This window comes from Tachypleus tridentatus, chromosome 7, assembly GCF_004210375.1.
Source record: "Tachypleus tridentatus isolate NWPU-2018 chromosome 7, ASM421037v1, whole genome shotgun sequence".
NCBI classification, from domain to species: domain Eukaryota; kingdom Metazoa; phylum Arthropoda; class Merostomata; order Xiphosura; family Limulidae; genus Tachypleus; species Tachypleus tridentatus.
In genome coordinates, this window is record NC_134831.1 from 119154345 (window position 1) to 119169455 (window position 15111).

The window sequence follows — 15111 nt, forward strand, 5'->3', positions numbered from 1 at the left end:
ATAACCTCTTATGTTTGTAACAATGAATACATACATTATTAACTTGCATAACAACTTTGAACACCGTTATTTACTTATTCTATAGCGGAAAGTTTCGTGCATTAACATTGACATCGGGTCAAGTGTGTAATACTTGATATGGTCATTTTAAACTTAGACAACACATTTTATGTGACACATGGTTCACCAGGTCATAGACTTCAAGGTTCGGATGTATTGTCTCTAATTTATAACTTCTGACCAGAAAGAAGGTCAGTCAGTCATGACAGTACGCGCTGTTTACGCTACAACTCTTATCCGAATAACATAATTCAACGTCACTTTTATAATGGGGCCCGGCATGGCCCAGCGTGTTAAGGCGTGCGACTCGTAATCTGAGGGTCGCATCCCCGTCGCGTCAAACATGCTCGTCCTTTCAGCCGTGGTTGCGTTATAATGTTCTACTACTGCTTTTAACTTCAAACTTTTAACAATATCAAATGTCGTTATTCAGTCCTTAAACCACTGCTTTTAACTCCAAACATTTAACAATACCATGTTTCGTTATTCAGTCCTCAAACCACTGTTTTTTTTAAATCAAACTTTTAATAATATCACACTTTTCTGGTTAACTTTGCAAATCACTGGTTTGGACGTCAAGCTTTTGTTAATACTATTTTTTTCTGTTTCAGTTTTCAAATCATTGTTTGTACCATTGACTGTAAAAAAGTCCAAACTTTAACCAGTATCTTGTTTTCCGGTTCAACTTTCAAACTACTGTGGTCAATTTCAGACTTTAACTAATACTATTTATACGTCATCAAATCATTGTTTTTCAGTTCCATTTGTTGAACAATGTTACATGTTATTTTTCACAAAATAAACCAATATTACCTTTTTTTTTAATTGATTCGACGTTTCCTAGAATATAAATGTAGTAGTAGATTTAGTGCCAGAGTAACTCTGTTCCTGGTCGTTAAGCGTTTAAACAAGAATGAAAAAATCATAAACGTATTTAGTATACAACGTTTTTGCTCATGAACATACAGTTTTTAAGGCTTGTTTGGATTCTTGCGTGTTTGTACACTTGATGAGTTCTGAAATGTTGCATTTTTATCGTACTGAACGAAAATAAGTGTTATTGTGATGTAACCTTTATTCTACTCACATTCGAGCTCTAATTATTTCATGTTTCTAAGCTTTCAGAGTTCTTAAACAGCCTTTCCATTTTGAAAGTCCACCAACAGCTACAACTCAAATCGGAGATTTCCATTCCAATTAGCCCCCCGCCCAGTGGCTCAGCGGTATGTCTGCGGACTTACAACGCTAAAAACCAGGTTTCGATACCCGTTATGGGCAGAGCACAGATAGCCCATTGTGTAGCTTTGTGCTTAATTCAAAACAACAACAAATTCATTCCAATTAATCGCTAGCTGGAAAAGTACACTAAGTATTAGTAAGGAAAGGTTATTAAATGCTAATAGTTTGGTTTGATTGTATTTCACGTAAAGCTACTCGGCGTTCTGTTTGTAGTCTGAGGGCCGCGGGTTCGAATCCTCGTCGCACCAAACGTGCGCCCTTTCAGCCGTGGGAGCGCTATAATGTGACGGTCAGTCCCACTATTCGTTGGTAAAAGAGTAGCCCAAGAGTTGGCGGTGGGTGGTGATGACTAGCTGCCTTCCCTCTAGTCTTACACTGCTAAATTAGGGACGGCTAGCACAGATAGCTCTCGAGTAGCTTTGTGCGAAATTAAAAAATAAACAAACAAACTTTTATAATGTACGTCCACAGCTGAAATTGCAGAGCGTATTTTATATCACATCACATCCTCGATCAAGTCCATTACCTAGAATGGCATTGCTGATAACAGTCTTGCTATAAACATATCTGATATCGTAATATTTAAATTCTTTGAATTTATACATTCGATTTCCATATCATGTGCAAGCCTCCTTAGAATAGTACGGCCGACACTTTACTTGTTTATCTGTATTCCAACATAAAGCTATACAACTGGCTCTCTGTGTTGTACCAGAATCAGATGTTAGTGTTAGAAGCTCACAGGCTTACCGCTAAAACACTTGAAGGTCGACATTTTGTACTAAATAGACCGAGAATCTAGGGTGCAAAGGGTGGACCTCTCCACACCTACACATATTCCTGGGGGTCAGGTTAAGTTAATGCTTGGTAATAAGTTTACGAGTCGCTCCGTTCGAAGCCTATAAATGGCACTTTTTTTTAAAAAGGTCGTATCCCCTAATTCCCAGAAAATTATCATGTTCAGGTACATTTTACACCCTCCAATTACCGATCAATATATCAGTTATTCTTACTGCTTCAGTTTTATAAAATTCAACATAGACGTTAAAATACCGCCAAGTTACATTCTATGAAAATATTCATCAGGATGGAAGTCTTGCCACACGTAATTTCAAGAGTTTTCTCAGATGCTTTGTTAAAATAAATTACGACGGCAAACGAATACTAACGTTACGCCTAACAGTTAACCTGTTTTTTTATTCCACGTTCGAACTGTTACGTCAAAAGCTAATATTTCTGAATCTTTCCCGCTCACGAACATATACCTCAACAGTTACAAAATGAACTTTTACATTTATTTTCTTACAACAAGAAGTATAATTTAAGTTTCTTTTTCTTACAGCAAAAGGAATTATCGATGAATTTTCGCTTTTCGTATATATATTTATATGTATGCGTTTGAAACCATTTTGACAAAAGTTACTATTAATCTTAAAACTTGTGTCTCGCTCATTATTTTTTTAAATGTATTTATTACATTAGTACCAATTTTTAGAAACTCACAAAATAGGTCTCGGCATGGCCAGATGGTTAAGGCACTCAACTCTTAATTCGAAGGTCGCGAGTTTAAATCCTCGTCAGACCAAACATGCTCGCCCTTTCAACCGTGAGAGCGTTATAAGGTGACGGTCAATCCCACTATTCGTTGGTAAAAGAGTAGCCCAACAATTGGCGGTGGGTGGTGATGACTAGTTGCCTTCCTTCTTGTCTTAAACTGATAAATTAGGGACGGCTAACGCAGATAGCCCTTGTGTAGCCCTCGCGCGAAATATAAAACAAACCAAACAGAAAAATAGACCGTAACTTATCCAAACAAAACCACCGTTCTAAAGCTATATTTTAAATCTGTTTCAAAGGCCTATCTTTCTTTGACTGGAATACGTAATTGAACGTGAAGGAGGAAGTCATTGTTGCTTCTTTCCTTGAAAATATTTCATTAAGTTTTATTTTCGTTAAATTAACAGAAAATAATAAAAATACGAACTAGTTGTTAAACATTTGGATTTTTTCAAATGTGTGAAAACCGAAACCACTACTCTGATTTATGTTTCTCACTGTTGTAAGCCTTTGCTCAGAACTGTTCAAACTAAGTGTATATTAAGTCAGTGAACGATGCCAGCTTTCTTAGCACGTGTGAAAGCTCCAAATACCTCCTAGCGTACCGAGAAAGAAACAACTCGACGTATTTGCAAACATTCACCCTCGTATATGTTTACTCCGGACTACTTTTTCAAATAAGTGCATACAAATGTTGTCTATAAATCACTCGTGTTTGGCTGTATAAATATATAAGGTCGTGAAAGTTCCACACAGCTCTGTTTCTCAGTATTCTGATCATGGTTCGGATAACGAGTCTCTCGCATTGATAAAAAAAACGCGGACGCGCTAACAGACAGATAGCCAAAAGTTACAAAAATAATAAAACAGTTTTGAAGGCTAAGACTACACGGCGTGTTTGGGGATAAGATGCAAGTTACGAGTGTACGCGTATCTGTAATCAATCTTCATTCCCCTTTGAGTCAAAAGTGTTTCTTTCTGCTGTTTGATGTTTGTTTCACCCACACCATTCTGACGAGTGACTGGTGTTTGACAAGTAGCCATTAAGAGCGATGCCTGACATCAGTCACACACAGAACTCTTTCATCCGATACATAGATAAACAGGAAATTGATCGGGCAGATAGATGGATGGAGAAAAGTACAAGTTATAAACAAGAGAAAAACATAAAATCAAAAATATAAAATATAATCAGAAAATATGGTAGATTCAAAGACATATCAAGTCGCAAGTATCGAATAACTGCGTTCAGGGTTTACTTTCTAACCTCTGTTATTTTTCTGGAGCGGACAAGCTCGTTTTGACGGATCCATTTTTGCCTAATCTGTTCGCTTGGATGGTGCGTCCGTCCGTCACCAACTTCACAGTGACTAACACACAACTTCCGTTTGTGAGTCAGAACAGCTGTGTCACTTCTATGGGAACCACAAGCACTGAAGCAGGAATTCTCCTGCATCACCGAGGGAGAATGGCGGTGTATCACAGCAGGAGAGGGGGGGTCTTCAACAAGATTTCTCTTATATTGACACGAGCACAACATTTCTGGCAGTTTCACCAAGGGTTGCTTTAGGAGATAATCTCCCCCGCCGTCTGATTTGTCGAAAGAAGAAGGATTTGTAATAATTTCAAGCAAAGACAGTTCGGATCCTTTTACACGAGACTTCTAAACCTCACAGGAGTAAACTCATAGAGCACGTCTTCCTCTGATATCTATAATTGTGTTGTCATGTTGCTCACTGGTTTGATGTACATTATTCGAGCAGATACGATAAAGAGGCAGTTCTATTTACACCTACACGAGATAAGCAGGATGTTCTGTGAAATCACAGAATGGGAATGCATTTTATCAGGGTTACTGAGATATCTCAAGTAAATAGTAATAAAATTTGAAACTGTATCATAAAACCCACTCAGAATTATCAAAACTATTGTTGTTTTACTTTTACTTTTCTGTTTCACTTATTTACAAAGCACGACGTAAAAATGAGGTTGAGATTTAGCGACAATGGGTGTCCACATACAAATGTGTACGTTTTGACATCATTCGTTCTTTTACTTAGTGTGTTTTTAAAATTATTCTCTGAGTTGACTTCTATTCTAAACGATTCTTTGGAACATGAGACTAGTTATCGATGTACCATTTATAGAATCAAAAATAAGAGTTTGTCTATTGTAAGAAAACCACATTGAAATATAAATAATAACTGTTGTTACATAAATACCTTAATATTAAGTGTCTTACATAATAACCTACAAAGATGAATATAATGGAGATTAGATCATGACTACTTCATAATTCAAAACGACAAGTAGCTTCTAAAGGCACGTGTTAGACCCGTGCAGTAATATCTTTACGTCCGTGTTCTTCACAAGTTCTTGTTTCATTTTCATGTCGACTCGACCCTCGCGATAGAACGTTTCTCCATAAAAACAATATACCATATTGTCGTGACAGTAAATGTCAGCCTTAATACAATTAGTCTAGGTAGAAAAATAACGTTATGGGAGTAAACAAGCCTAGATTAAAGATCAGTAACCCTTGGAAGCACACCTACATTTGTATCTGAGATTAAAAATGGACGCTAAGAGATCTTTTCTGAACAACAACCTTAGCTAATTAAGACAACTGACGACTATCGAGACGTGCAAGGGATCAGTTTAACGGTTATGTTTATTAATCTTACCTATAATGCCATATGGAAAAACGTATTATCACAGAGTATTTACTGACGGCTTTACAGACAAACTAAACCAATGACCTTAAAGAAGTGATTTAAGTCTACGTGCTACCAGCTCTATAGTCGCCAGGTCCGGCATGGCCAAGCGTGTTAAGACGTGCGACTCGTAATCTGAGGGTCGCGGGTTCGCATCCCGGTCGTGCCAAACATGCTCGCCCTTTCAGCCGTGGGGGTGTTATAATGTGACGGTCAATCCCACTATTCGTTGGTAAAAGAGTAGCCCAAGAGTTGGCGGTGGGTGGTGATGATTAGTTGCCTACCCTCTAGTCTTACACTGCTAAATTAGGGACGGCTAGCACAGATAGCCCTCGAGTAGCTTTGTGCGAAATTCCAAAACAAACAAACAAACTGTATAGTCGCCAAGTAAGAAATTAACGTTTTAGAAGTACTTTTTTTATTATAAGTGAATTCATTACAGAAACACGTTTGGTTTAGAAAAATGAACTACATAACTTTGTGATATTATAGCTTATATTTCTAAATATGGCAAATGACTGTTTGGTATGGTGTGAATTTCGCACCACGCTACGCAAGAACTATTCGCACTAGCCGTCAATGATTTAGCAGTGACAGATCAGAGAGAAGGCAGCTAGTCACCATCGCCCACCGCCAACTCTTGGGCTACGTCTTTACTAACGAAGCGTTGGATTGATAGTAACAGTATAACACCCTCACGGTTGAAAGGGTGAGCGCTCTAACCACCAGTCTCTGTGTCCACCGCAGGGAATCGAACACCAGATTTTAGGGTTGTAAGTCTTTAAACTTACTGCTGTTCCACCGGGATACGGTCACTGCAGACAGTAGATTGTAGAACGTGGACTATTGTTGGTATGTTTGGGCAATACTTGCGGTGTGTATGCTTGCAACATGAAAATCAGTATCTCATGTGTTTAATTACAAGTCATATCACTAAAGTATACTGCAAGCAATAATTCCTTGTATCATTTATTTGGTGGTATTTTGCTCACAATCGCTGTAGTAGTTTCAACACATAAATTATTCCTTTCAATAATGATTTAAACATTACAAGCATCTCAGATAGTCTTATAGGAAATATGAACTGAAGTAACTGGAGAGGCCGTTTCGGGACGACGTTTTCATCTCTTTGCTGAGTGAGGCCTTGTTTTGATTCAAATATTCGTTCACATGTAATTTCTATCATTAAAAACCTGATTGGAACATTATTCCTATTAAAACAGCTTTGCTTATAGAAAAATAAATTATTAATACATATTCGCATTAAGCTGATACAGGGTAGAAGCCATGTATAAATATTTGTTCATAATTCGTGTTAATAAAACAAAGAAAACTGTGTATTGATAAACATCTAAACTGGGCTTTGTAAGTAGTGATGTTTAAAGAGATACGTTAGTTTTTGCATTAAAGATATGACAGTCACAAACACGATGTTTGCTTTTTGTTTTTGAATTTCGCGCAAAGCTACACGAGGGCTATCTGTGCTAGCCGTCCCTAATTTAGCAGTGTAAGACTAGAGGGAAGGCAGCTACTCATCACCACCCACCGCCAATTCTTGAACTACTCTTTTACCAACGAATAGTGGGATTGACCGTCACGTTATAACACCCCCCTCGGCTGAAAGGGCGAACATGTGATACCAACCTAAGAATTTTGAAAGATTAAAACTAGGCTAGTGAAAACTAATTATTTTCCAGTTCCAGGGTATGCTTCGCCTTCACACTAAATATAAATTGTTTTTCGAAGCTGCATTTCTCGTTGAAATTTAATGGCAATTATTAGGCTTAGGACCGAACATATTGTTAACAGCCAGAACAAAACTAATGAAGACAAGGCATTCAAATCATTACTAGTAGAACTGCAATTAACATATAATTAAATAGCTATACTAGTTATTGTGCTCTGAGTTTTACTTTCGATGTTTGGTGCGACGGGGATTTGAACCCGCGACCTTCAGATTACCAGTCGAATGCCTTAACCCACCTGGCCATGCCGGGCCCGTAAGTAATCTAGGGTACTGACATAAAACAACAACTGGTTTTCTGGGAAATAAACTGTTTTGTTTCAATCCCACAGTTTTTAAAATTTACTATTAAAACTTTTACAGATTCCGTATATGTATATATATATATACAGAAACATTGTGATATTCTTACATTTGATCTACCAGTTTCAACACACGTTAAAAGTTAAACTAAACATATACAAGTACAATTAGAAACTGAAACAAAACTAACTTACAAAGAGCGTTAGGAAGTGCTCTCTTATTCTGCATAGAATGTCTATACAGGTCTAAAACAAATGAATATGAAATTATTATGTTGGGCCACATTCAACGTAAAAATATGGTTTCGGAGCTTTTTAGAAAAAATAAACCACGTGTTCAATTGCTACTATAAGGAGTTACTTATACTTATGAATAAATTAAAATAGTTTTTTTTTTCCTATTTTACAGAGTGTTTACTGAAGTAAACTGGGCTTCGTAAGCCTGCAGATACAGCGCTGTGTAATGGGGGGCCAATAATTTAGTAATATCGTTCAATAACTGAAAATAATAACTTATTAATTATCAGACGACATACTCTTCCCTTCACGACAAAATCAGATAAAATATACAAAGTGAAAACCCTAATATCCATAATCGGCACATGAAGTCTGGAAAGCCCTGAACAACTAACTACACGTTAATGAAGACGGAAGCTATGTTTGTAGTTCGGACCCCGGCAACTAAATACACTCTTAACACCAGTAATTATTACAGGGCCGCTGATTAAAACTTACATGTGCGACGCCGCACAACTAATCAACTCTTCACTATAGTGAAGTCAGTTACCTGTTAAGCACACTTCACAACTTTCACAGCCGTATTTCAAAGCCGCTGTGAAAACACGTGCTGGTAGTTTCAAATATTTGACCAGCGGATATATGTAATCTAGTTCGATAGAATATTCCCGACTCAAACCGGTGACAATTCCCAAAAGTTTCGTATTTACCTTCTTGAAAACTACTACAACCCCAACTGTTAAACAAGTTTTGTAAGGAAAAAAAGTAAGTAAAAGGAAATGTCATTATTTTAGAGTAAATAAAAGGAAATGTCATTATTTTAGGGTAAGTAAAAGGAAATGCCATTATTTTAGAGTAAATAAAAAGAAATGTCATTATTTTTGGAGTAAATAAAAGGAAATGTCATTATTTTAGAGTAAGTAAAAGGAAATGTCATTATTTTAAAGTAAATTAAAGGAAATGTCATTATTTTAGGGTAAGTAAAAGGAAATGCCATTATTTTAGAGTAAATAAAAGGAAATGTCATTATTTTAGAGTAAATAAAAGGAAATGTCATTATTTTAGGGTAAGTAAAAGGAAATGTCATTATTTTAGAGTAAGTAAAAGGAAATGTCATTATTTTAGAGTAACTAAAAGGAAATGTCATTATTTTAGGGTAAGTAAAAGGAAATGTCATTATTTTAGAGTAAGTAAAAGGAAATGTCATTATTTTAGAGTAAATAAAAGGAAATGTCATTATTTTGGAGTAAATAAAAGGAAATGTCATTATTTTAGAGTAAGTAAAAGGAAATGTCATTATTTTAGAGTAAATAAAAGAAAATGTCATTATTTTAGGGTAAGTAAAAGGAAATGTCATTATTTTGGAGTAAATAAAAGGAAATGTCATTATTTTAGAGTAAATAAAAGGAAATGTCATTATTTTGGAGTAAATAAAAGGAAATGTCATTATTTTTCTTAAAGACATACACAACCACATCTGTGAAGACAAATAATTTTGTATTCAACCTGAATTTAAAATATGAGTAACAACAAATATAGAAGGTGCAATGTTTTTACAATTAAAAACAATAAATTTTAAATTATTTCAGTTCTTATAGTGGAAATATTTCACGTTTGTCGAATATTTTTACTGCATTCGTAAAATGATATTTTCATTTTAAAAATTGTTTATTTGTTTCTGAATATCGCGCAAAGCTACACGAGGAATTTAGCAGTGTAAGACTAGAGGGAAAGCAGCTAGTCATCACCACACATCGCCAACTCTTGGGCTACTCTTTTACCAACGAATAGTGGGATTGGTCGTACCGTTACAACGTCCCCACGGCTGAAAGAGCGAGCGTGATTGTTACTACCTGGTCATGCCGGCTCTTTTAGAGATTAATCAACTGATTAATGCAAGAAAAATGTTAACAAAACGAAACTTATCCACTGAAATAATTTTGACGTGAAATCTGAAAACAGCTGATAAAGTTATTGTTGTAAAGTTACAGTTGGTCTGAAAATACATTCACATGAATATCTTTTTTGGAAAAATTGAATTTAAGGGTACCATAAGAAAATACATCAATAATAATTGTTACCCTGAAAAATATATCATATAAATGCATATAACAAGTTTTATGGTGCAAAAAATGCCTAAAAAGCAGTCTAAATTATAACTAGTCAATCCAAGAATAAAGTGAAGGCGTGAGATTTTTTATAGCAAAGCCACATGAGGGTATATGGTGAATCCACTGAGGGGAATCTAACCCCTGATTTTAGCGTTGTAAATCCGAAGACTTTCCGCTGTCTCAGCATGGGACTATAATGAAGGGAGCCCTAATATATTTTCATATATTACTCCTAAGACAGTAAGCGCTATAGAAAAACATGTCTACGGATTTACAACACTAAAATCAGGGGTTTGATTCCCCTCGGTGGATTCAACATATACCCCAATGTGGCTTTGCGAAAAGAAAAAAAACACACAGACATAGAGCAACATGCGCAGATCACCTAGTTGCTTTACGCCATAAAACACCAAATCGTGGAGCAACATGCGCAGATAACCTAGTTGCTCTGCACCATAAAACACCAAATCATAGAGCAACATATTGCAAGTTGAAGTATTTTAAACGCACTCACAAAAACATTACGTAAATCCTCATCTATGGACTTGTTTTCTTATCTATAAACAAGAGATAACGTGTAAATGTAAATTACAAAATGAGAGAAAAACTGCACTTTTTAATAGCTGTAACTCCCTCGATAATTGCATCATAAAGTATGAACTGAAATTAATGAAAATTAGATTTGTTCTTAAGTGTATATATAGAACAGTTAATGTTGTGAAGAGTGAAAGCTGCAGGGGGTCAAATTACTTAGATCACCCAATTAACAACTTTATGATGGAAAATAACACGGTTTGTGCTCTCAAGAACACAATCTGGGAATATGAAATATCTTGCTTAATAAATTCAACTATCTCACGTGTTATTCTATTGCAATTAAAATACTACCCAAATATCAGTTGGTTTGTTGTTCAGCTTAAAGTCAGGCAAAGGGCTAGCTGTGCTCTATTCACCACGGGTATTGAAACCTGATTTCCAGCATTGTAAGTCCATAGACATTGCGCTGTGCAACTGGAAGGCTTTCTTTCTTAAAAAAAGAAAATGTGTGTGTTTTCTCAGAGTAAAGCCACATCGGGCTATCTGCTGACTCCACCGAGGAGGAATCAAACCCCTGATTTTAAAGTTGTGAATCCGTAGACTTACCGCTGTGCCAGCGGGGGACGAAAAAAAAACCCAACAAAACGGAACGCTTGTCTTTATATTGATTAAAGACAAAAGTCGATAACAGTGTGTTTAACACTCCTACGAAAAGTGGGGCCTAATAGGCCCCAGAGCAACTTGAAAGGTTATTAATATTAGGCTAATAATTTTGTATTTAAATGAAATTGCCATTTAAATCCATTAATGAATGGATTAACGAGATTCCCACTGTCCCTATCTACTATCTAGCAAAACCACAGCCAGGGGAACGGGCTTGGAGAAATCAGGACTAGAAACGTCTTTTCGTAGGAGTGTTAATTCAAAATTAATAAGGTTTGTATAACGTTTGATTCTAACTAATCTTGATAATTTGGCATAAAGTTAACGTAACTGAAAACATAAAATAAACGATGGCCACCTTTCAAGATAAGATATATATTTATTTCATCCCACTTCCCGCTAGTACAGCGGTAAGTGTACGAATCTATACCGCTAAAATCAGGGGTTCGATTCCTCCTCGGTAGAGTCAGCAGATAGCCCGATGTGGCTTTGGTATAAAAACAAATATATATTTATAAAAAAAAGTTTTCTTGATGGAAATTTCAGTTAGATTAAACTTTTTTCACCAAAGTTGCTGCTTAAGTTTCATTTTAAACATATTAAGGATGTGATGTATTTCACACATTTACACTGTACAAAACTGAATAGTTTGGAAGATAAAATAAACAATTTTACCTTAATCATAAAACAAAACTTCCATTAATTTATTTTGTCATATTGATCGTAAAATACACAAATTTATTCACGTGTAAATTCATGTCAGTCATAGACTCCACCGAGACTAACATTACGTCTGCCAGTCCGTTTTTCATATTTATAGTTTATCTGCTTGACATTAAATTAAGACAACAACTTCGTTCTTGAATTTGAAAATGTTGAACTAACCGTCACAATTAGTAGTGCAATACTTATCATGTTTATACATCTGCATATATTATTTGTAAAATTCAACAATATATATCTTATGATTTACAAGAAGCACTGTTCACTCTAACATGTAATTCACACGTAAGCTTCCTGACTGACCATTCGATAACAAATCTTCTGATAAAAGTTCCGCCAGGAGTTGCACGTCTTCCCCGACCATATCCAGAACCCTGACGTGATACCCACAACTAATGTCATTAAGTATTTTATCATAAAAACGGCAAAATCTGGCTTAGGCCAGTTACCTTCTGTCCTCAGGAAGTCTTTCGAGGGATAAGGGATACTATACGTGCGTTTTTGGTAATTCTCTCTTTGCCATGACATCATCCACGACTCCAAGTTAGTCTGTTCGTAAAAATAGCAGGCTAGAACTATGATGGCTGGTACAGTGTATAGCACCGAGAAGATTCCTATACGTATCATAAGTTTCTCAAGTTTATCCGTTCTCGTTCCGTCATGCTTCATAACAGTGCGGATACGACAGAGGGATACAAATCCTGCCAATAGGAACAGTGTTCCCAATCCTAAGTAGAAGACTAGTGGAGCCAAGACGAATCCCCTTAGTGCTTCGACGTCCCAAATCCCCACGTAACAAACTCCACTTAAAATGTCTCCTTCTACTTTGGCCATAGCAAGGACAGTAATGGTCTTTATGGCAGGAACTGTCCACGCTATTGCATGGAAGTAATGAGAGTGTTTTTCAATAGCTTCATGACCCCATTTGAGACCGGCTGATAAGAACCACGTTAGAGTCAGGATTACCCACCAAATGGAACTGGCCATACTAAAGAAATAGAGCATCATGAAGAGAATGGTACAACTTTCCTTTTTGTTACCTTGAGCTATTGTATTAACCATCTTAGTCCCAGCGTCGATCTCTGGTGGATCAAAAGGTTTATTGCATACTACCTCATCGCCCAGAAGAAATCCAACAACGTACGTCAATGCTATCACGAAATAACAAAAGGATAGGCAGATAATTGGTCTCTCGGGATAACGAAATCTCTTCATGTCCACTAAGAATGTAAGCACTGTGAAAAGAGTAGAAAACAGGCACAGAAAGGCCCACGTACCTATCCAAGTTCGAGAGAAATTTCTTTCCTCATCCCTAAAAAACATACCATAACAAGGTAATCCACAGTTCTTCTCTTCCTTTCTTCCAACCCGAACTACGTAATCAAGTCCTCTAGGAACCCGAAATTCTGTTGGACATATAAATTCCTTACTATTTCTGGGTCTTCTCCCAGAAGTGCCGTGAGGAAAAGGTGAGGAAGTAACGGTGCTTCTGGACTTTTCTGTGTCGTTCTGACCAACACAGAGTTCGGCTCCTCCAGCTTCTGGGAACTTTTCACATTCCAGAGTCTCTGGCCAACGAAATCCAAACTTATTCATCAGACTTTCGCAGCCGTTCCTTGCTGATTGACAAAGTGAGCGACAGGGAGGAAGAGGATGCGGCAAGATGGTACAAACAGGAGTGTACATGGAACACAGGAAAACTGTAAATCTGGACTACATTTTACCTTTACTAAAGGAAAGAACTGGTGAACTTCGAGACCGGCGTCTTCTTGCTTCTGATGATTAAGCAGGTTTGGCATTATGGTCTGGTTATATTCGATATCTTTACATAGTGGTACTGTAATGGGTTCACACAGGTTATGCTGTGGTATGAGGTTCAAGTCGTGTTCGGACACTCGTGTATTTAGCACTTGTGCATGAACTTGTTGCCATCCTCGTTGATGGCATGCGCTGAAGTACAAGATTAGTAACGTAACTACCAGTGCACGAGCCATGACGAGTAAAATGTTTGTATTAACACGTAAAGCCGTAAACCGCCTGTTCTTGACTCATATCGTAGTGACATGTAAGACTCTATACTGTAACGTGTAGATCCAGTTGATGGCACTTTCTAAACACAGATAAAGCTTATACGTCTCGTGACCCTACGAAGTAATCTAAACTAAGTGAGAACTAGCACTATGTATATATAGCTATATATATATAGAAAGAACTCTTGCCCAAGCTAAGTTTTCTTCCCGTGGCAGACTGGCGCGCGCGGCGTGAAATATTATCACAACCCGCCAGTGCAAGCAGACAAAACCACACGTCAATTCGTTAAGCTAACCGTCTTAAGTGATTGGCTCTCGCTTTCTAATCCCCTACAGTTCTGTGTCAAACGTCAGTTAAAACGCGTTGGCGCCACTCCAACAAAATTCACGACTGCATAATTTTTAGAAACTGTCGAAAATTCTCTCCCATAAAACAAAACAATTTAGTGCAAACAAGAAAGGGGTTAGAAATATGCACACTTAAAAGGGTTGAAAATATGCACACTTAAAGGGGTTAGAAATATGCACACTTAAAGGGGTTATAAATATGCACACTTAAAGGGGTTAGAAATATGCACACTTAAAGAGGTTAGAAATATGCACACTTAAAGGGGTTAGAAATATGCAAACTTAAAGGGGTTAGAAATATGCACACTTAAAGGGTTATAAATATGCAAACTTAAAGGAGTTAGAAATATGCACACTTAAGGGGGTTAGAAATATGCACATTTATACAAAATCAGGGGCAAATTTGGCACTCACATTAACCAATGATTCTTTATCCTTTTTTGTTTCTTTGAATATCGGAGTAAAATATGCTTATGGACATCCAAATCGTGCAAATAACGGAACAAAAGTCGTTAAACGTATCACATGCGTTTGCTATGATGCTAACAAGACTGAGCTAGGTGGGTTAAGGCGTTCGGCTCGTAATCTGAGGGTCGCGGGGTCGAATTCCCATCGCATCAAACGTACTCGCCCTTTCAGCTGTGGGGGCGTTATAATTTTACGGTCAATACCGCTATTCATTGGTAAAAAGAGTAGCCTACGAGTTGGCGGTGGGTGGTGATGACTAACTGCCTTCCCTTTAGTCTTACACTGCTAAATTAGGGACGGCTAGCTCAGATATCCCTCGTGTAGTTTTGCGTGAAATTCTAAAACAAACAAACAAGCTAACAAGACTATTTTCCAGAC

At 36.9% G+C, this 15111-nt stretch overlaps 1 pseudogene; it reads right to left on the reverse strand.

Annotated features, from left to right (window-relative positions):
• Positions 1-11844: 11844 nt before the first annotated feature.
• Positions 11845-14241, reverse strand: LOC143256480 (frizzled-1-like; annotated as a pseudogene).
• Positions 14242-15111: the final 870 nt, after the last annotated feature.